The sequence below is a fragment of the Lampris incognitus genome, chromosome 21 (assembly GCF_029633865.1).
Source record: "Lampris incognitus isolate fLamInc1 chromosome 21, fLamInc1.hap2, whole genome shotgun sequence".
Taxonomy (NCBI): domain Eukaryota; kingdom Metazoa; phylum Chordata; class Actinopteri; order Lampriformes; family Lampridae; genus Lampris; species Lampris incognitus.
In genome coordinates this window covers 22,793,660-22,799,830 of record NC_079231.1, presented here as the reverse complement: position 1 = coordinate 22,799,830, position 6,171 = coordinate 22,793,660, and the positions used below count along the sequence as shown (strand labels likewise).

Sequence of the window (6,171 nt, the reverse complement as noted above, 5' to 3'; positions counted from 1 at the left end):
TCATTAGGACTCACAAACGACGGGAACGCGCCACAAAAAAATGATAACACCTCCATGATGACTGACACGTCTACAAGGACGCCAACAATAGAGGCGCTCCGCTTCGCGCCAGCCAGACAAATGGAGCAGCCCGGCTGGTTTGATGCCGCCGTTCCTTCCTGTCATTTCGATCAGTCACTCACCGAGAGTTTATCAGCCGACACGGTGGGCGGGAAAGTTCCTGCTGTCACTTAGCAACCAATACCAGTCAGCCACGATTGATCCATCTAATTCCACCATATAATTGTGCCATTCGTTATGCCGGGTCTCTGAAGAATTTATCATTCCGCTCCCCTAATCCCGCCGAAAGGTCAGCAATTCAACAAACACCGTATGGATGGGGAAGTTTTAGTAATTTAATGGCCCACGCCGCGACCAAATATTATGGCATGGAGGTAGTCTCCCCCTGGAAAGCAATGAATTATGTAGTCATTAGGCGATATCTTCCACAAAAGCTATTACACTGCATTTTCAACCTTAGTATTTGATAATGTGTCAATTCCAAATATACCCCCCCCCCAACCTGCCCACGAGTATCAGTCAGACTTGTGACGGGGCCTTAGATTAAACAGGTCTAGTTTTTTTTTGCAAACAGATATTAGGGAGGTAGCATGGTAGTGCAGTGGTTAGCGCGGTCGCCTCACAGCAGAGAAGGTCCTGGGTTCGAGCCCCAGGGTAGTCCAACCTTGGGGGGTCATCCTGGGTCATTCTCTGTGTGGAGTTTTCATGTTCTCCCCATGTCTGCGTGGGTTTCCTCTGGGTGCCACGGTTTCCTCCCACAGTCCAAAGACGTGTAGGTCAGGTGAATCGGCCGTACCAGATTGTCCCTAGGTGTGAATGTGTGTGTGGGCCCCGTGATGGTCTGGCAGCCTGTCCAGGGTGTCTCCCCGCCTGCCGCCCAATGATTGCTGGGATAGGCTCCCGCATCCCCGTGACCCTGAGAGCGGGATAAGTGGTTTGGATAATGGATGGATGGATATAGTGATTGTTTGCCTTCAGTGCCAGACGGGAGGGTTTTCCACGTAGCACAACGAGGTCTAGAAAACCACTGACAATGATGTATTTGGAAGTCAATCAAGTACACTTCCCTGTGACACATCAACGACCCGACATGATCTCCAATAGCGATGATTTGGTAAACCGCAGTACTCTAAAAAATGAGATACTGGTGAACAACAAGAACACATTATCCAATATAGCCTACACGGTGTGAAGCGGGCAGCACAATGCATGCCACACAGCACTTGCCATTTCTGTCAGCCTTTCAGTTGAACTGGTATTCCTATGAAGTGAACCTGGACTTAGTCCTCCATCTAGGAGCTACCCATCTCCAAACATCGCTCAGGCCCTGCTCCCTTGCCAGAAGGGTGAAATCACGTCATTCAGCTTGACTGGTGGACACACATATGCTGTAACTGATATCTGCCCTTGCTTATATGGTGATAATTGTTTCAGATAACAGTGGGCTAGCCCCAAAAACTGGCAGTGTCGCATTAAATGTACCGAATGTTGGTCTGTGATGGCCCTGTGATGGTCTGGCGGCCAGTCCAGGGTGTCTCACCGCCTGCCGCCCAATGACTGCTGGGATAGGCTCCAGCATCCCGCGACCCTGAGAGCCGGATCAGCGGTTTTGATAATTGATGGATGGATCTTGGGGCCTTCTCAGAGTTGTCACATCGTACATTTGTTACAAGCCAGGTTTAAAATCCTCAGTTGTGATTGTGCGCACCTAAAATAAGCGTGTAACACTTCTCTTTAAAAAGAAAAAAAAATTGAAGATATATTATCTGCACCTACAGGTTATAATCGCTGTGGTCAAAATGGTGCAGGACTGGCCGTCGTTACAACCAGGAATAAGCAACGTTTGCTTGCATTCCTTGTTGTGGCACATTAACTACACACGGTCGAATTCCCCCTTAGGTAAAGCTCTTAAACTTAATTTCCCCTGAAGGTATTCGACACAGCGGCACGGTGGCGCAGTGGTTAGCACGGTCGCCTCACAGCAAGAAGGTCCTGGGTTGGAGCCCCGGGGTAGTCCGACCTTGGGGGTGGTCCCGGTCGTCCTCTGTGTGGAGTTTGCATGTTCTCCCCGTGTCTGTGTGGGTTTCCTCCGGGAGCTCCGGTTTCCTCCCACAGTCAAAAGACATGTAGGTCAGGTGGATCAGCCGTACTAAACCACCCCTAGGTAGGTGTGTGTGTGTGTGTGTGTGTGTGTGTGTGTGTGGGCCCTGTGTGATGGACTGGCAGCCTGTCCAGGGTGTCTCCCCACCTGCCGCCCAATGACTGCTGGGATAGGCTCCAGCATCCCCGCGACCCTGAGAGCAGGATAAGCGGTTCAGATGATGGATGGTATTTGACACAGAGTGTGCAATAATCTCACATCTAACGTGCACCGTGGCTGCAAACCGCCCACCTAACCAAGTAGCACTGCCCACTATTGCCCCGTCTGCGTTAGACAGATATGTCCATTTTGAATGACTGTGTTGCCCCAGCCTGTCCATTAACACAAATCAGCCTCCATACGCAAACACATCCATGCTCAGGTCCTGCAACCACAGCAACGTACACTGCATTAAAAGGGGGACCTGGGTACGGAGACTGGTAGAGACGGATGTCTTTTTTGGGGGGTGGGGTGGGTGGGGTAACGTTGTCCACGCCTGCGCCTGTTATGAAAGGTATCTGGTTCTAATGCGACGCTGCGCCCGTTGCGGCTCTCCGCGCCGCGACCACAACATCCGTGTTCGCCGAGCCCGCATGTCAGCGGACACTGCGGTAACTTGACCATTTCCCAGCCGGCGCGTCATACGCCAAAGTCAATGGCGGCGTTGCGGAGGGGAGGGGGGGACGAGGAGGGGGGTGGTGGTTTGTCATTAGCGGAAGTTTTATTTTCATTTTTCAACTCTTGATTATTCATTGATCGCGACGCCGACGACCTCGAGTCGACGCTGAACCGGGGCTCGCTGACGGGCGACCGGGGGGGGGGGAGGGCCAGAACACACCGGCGCCCCCCCGACTTGTCGCCACACCGGCGGCGGCGCACAACGAGCTAACCTAGCGTTGTGTCGCGATTGGGTTTCCATGGTGGGGGGGGGGGCGACCAAAAAACAGAGCCGGTCTCTCCAGTGGCCCCCGGAGAGACCCACGGATAAAGGGAAACGCCGAATAGTCTTACCGGTTTTAACTATGGTCGGTAGAAGCCCGCTGTCGCCGCTTGCGAGGAGACGGTCTCTCAGCCGGTCTCTCCGGCGCTGAGCGAGGGTAGAAGCGGTGTAGGGGGGGGCGCGCAGGCTTTGCCGCCGCGTCCGCCCCGCAGCCCGCCCCTGCGTGCGTAGCGCGTCAGACGATCTGCCCCGTCTTCACGTCGCCGCGACGCGAAAGGGGGGAGCCGTCACTCGGTGTTCGCTCATCGCTATAAGCATATACACTTTATGGTATCGGGGTGACGTTGTTTTTTTTTTGTTTTTTTTTACTTCAAAGGTTGTCGCGACACCGCGAACTCGCTCCGCCTCGGCGTCCGTTCCCGCTCCCCCCGACGCCACAAATCGAGCGCTCCTCCGATGTGCCGCGAAACTTTGTCATCGCGCAGCCCGGGTGGTTAAAGGGGTCGCGGCCGCGGGTCCGTCGTAACGCCTCTGGTAGGACACTTATTTCAACAAAATACACGCAAATACACCTCAGGTCGGTGTGTCGGAACCATAACCTGGCCCGAAGGTGCCGTAAAGTGTTTTTTCGACATAAGCGCGCGGATTGCTCACGTCGCTCACGTCGCTAGCATAAGTTAGCTATACTAGGCTGACCTCGGCGGCAGCGAAAGCGCAGGTTAACACAAGTTGGGGTGGCGCATTTTTAAGACGTGAGTTTAAGGTTTTTCTCCGCTGTGCGTTTTCATCTCCGTGCATATGTTCCTATACCACCTTGTTTATTCCCCCCCCCCTTCGTTGGCTAGCGTCTCGGATTGGTCGCTGTCATAGCCAATGGGTTTGACGTATCCGCGTTTCGGCTTGTTGGCTCAGCCCCCCGGAAACTCAAGTACTCGGCAATGGGCCGACCCGTGCACATGAACGACGCCTTGCACCGTTCCTCTGACCCCCAGACGGGTCATTTAACGTCGCTTCAAGTTCTTTCAAATGAAACGATCTTTAAAAACGTTGCGCTATCTTGAGCCTAACAAAAAGTTGCCGGTGACGTCCATCTATGCAAGACCATAGAGAGTGATTTTTGATAAGATATTGTTGACTCGTGATCTGCCGCTGAAAGTGACGCAGCCGCAACAATGTATGCCTAAACTAAGGTCAGGTCAGTGTAAGGATGTAACACTTTAGTATGGGGAGCGTAGTCACCATTAATTAGGCGCTTATTAGCGTGCAAATTAGCAACATATTGGCTCTTAATTGGTCATTATTACGTACTCATTAATGCCTTATTCTGCATGGCCTTATTATACAGCCAGTAAGCCATTAACTATGAGTTTTCCCTCTATAACCTCAGAATTATGGCTTATTAGTAGTACCATCTCAATATGCTTTGCTTAGTATGGCCTTTATAAGGTGGTAGTACCACAAGAAGAGTTATTCTCCCTTACTAACGCTTAATGAATATGGTCTGTTCTTACATAACAAAACACAAAACTACAAGTGTTAATAGTGTTAAATTACTCTAAATTAAGTATTTGTTACTTGGAATGTGTTCCCCATACTAAAGTGACATCTTGATCATTACTAATTCACTAGTAATTAAGTTTTTTTATGTTCCCCATACTAAAGTGTTACCCTCTCGTGATCTGCTGCTGAAAGTGATGCAGCCGCAACAATGTATGCCTAAACTAAGGTCAGGTCAGTGTAAGGAGGTAACACTTTAGTATGGGGAACGTAGTCACCATTAATTAGGTGCTTATTAGCATGCAAATTAGCAACATATTGGCTCTTAATTGGTCATTATTACGTACTCATTAATGCCTTATTCTGCATGGCCTTATTATACAACCAGTAAGCCATTAACTATGAGTTTTCCCTCTATAACCTCGGAATTATGGCTTATTAGTAGTACCATCTCAATATGCTTTGCTTAGTATGGACTTTATAAGGTGGTAGTACCACAAGAAGAGTTATTCTCCCTTACTAACACTTAATGAATATGGTCCGTTCTTACATAACAAAACACAAAACTACAAGTGTTAATAGTGTTAAATTACTCTAAATTAAGTATTTGTTACTTGGAATGTGTTCCCCATACTAAAGTGACATCTTGATCATTACTAATTCACTAGTAATTAAGTTTTTTTATGTTCCCCATACTAAAGTGTTACCCTCTCGTGATCTGCTGCTGAAAGTGATGCAGCCGCAACAATGTATGCCTAAACTAAGGTCAGGTCAGTGTAAGGAGGTAACACTTTAGTATGGGGAACGTAGTCACCATTAATTAGGTGCTTATTAGCATGCAAATTAGCAACATATTGGCTCTTAATTGGTCATTATTACGTACTCATTAATGCCTTATTCTGCATGGCCTTATTATACAACCAGTAAGCCATTAACTATGAGTTTTCCCTCTATAACCTCGGAATTATGGCTTATTAGTAGTACCATCTCAATATGCTTTGCTTAGTATGGACTTTATAAGGTGGTAGTACCACAAGAAGAGTTATTCTCCCTTACTAACACTTAATGAATATGGTCCGTTCTTACATAACAAAACACAAAACTACAAGTGTTAATAGTGTTAAATTACTCTAAATTAAGTTTTTGTTACTTAGAATGTGTTCCCCATACTAAAGTGACATATTGATCATTACTAATTCACTAGTAATTAAGTTTTTTTATGTTCCCCATACTAAAGTGTTACCCTCTCGTGATCTGCTGCTGAAAGTGATGCAGCCGCAACAATGTATCCCTAAACTAAGGTCAGGTCAGTGTAAGGCGGTAACACTTTAGTATGGGGAACGTAGTCACCATTAATTAGGTGCTTATTAGCGTGCAAATTAGCAACATATTGGCTCTTAATTGGTCATTATTACGTACTCATTAATGTCTTATTCTGCATGGCCTTATTATACAACCAGTAAGCCATTAACTATGAGTTTTCCCTCTATAACCTCGGAATTATGGCTTATTAGTAGTACCATCTCAATATGCT

The 6,171-nt window shown here is 48.0% G+C and overlaps 2 protein-coding genes across 5 annotated transcripts in view; one reads left to right on the top strand and one right to left on the bottom strand.

The window, feature by feature from the left end:
• LOC130131721 (R3H domain-containing protein 1-like) overlaps positions 1-3,283 on the bottom strand; it is a 64,434-nt gene extending 61,151 nt beyond the window's left edge. For all 4 annotated transcript variants that reach the window (XR_008812393.1, XM_056301514.1, XM_056301515.1 and 1 more), the window contains exon 1: positions 3,212-3,283. The gene's annotated coding sequence lies outside the window, so the exon portion shown is untranslated. The remainder of the gene's footprint in view (positions 1-3,211) is intronic.
• Positions 3,284-3,562: 279 nt separating this feature from the next.
• zranb3 (zinc finger, RAN-binding domain containing 3) overlaps positions 3,563-6,171 on the top strand; it is an 81,491-nt gene continuing 78,882 nt past the window's right edge. Inside the window, exon 1 of the mRNA XM_056301518.1 lies at positions 3,563-3,674. The gene's annotated coding sequence lies outside the window, so the exon portion shown is untranslated. The remainder of the gene's footprint in view (positions 3,675-6,171) is intronic.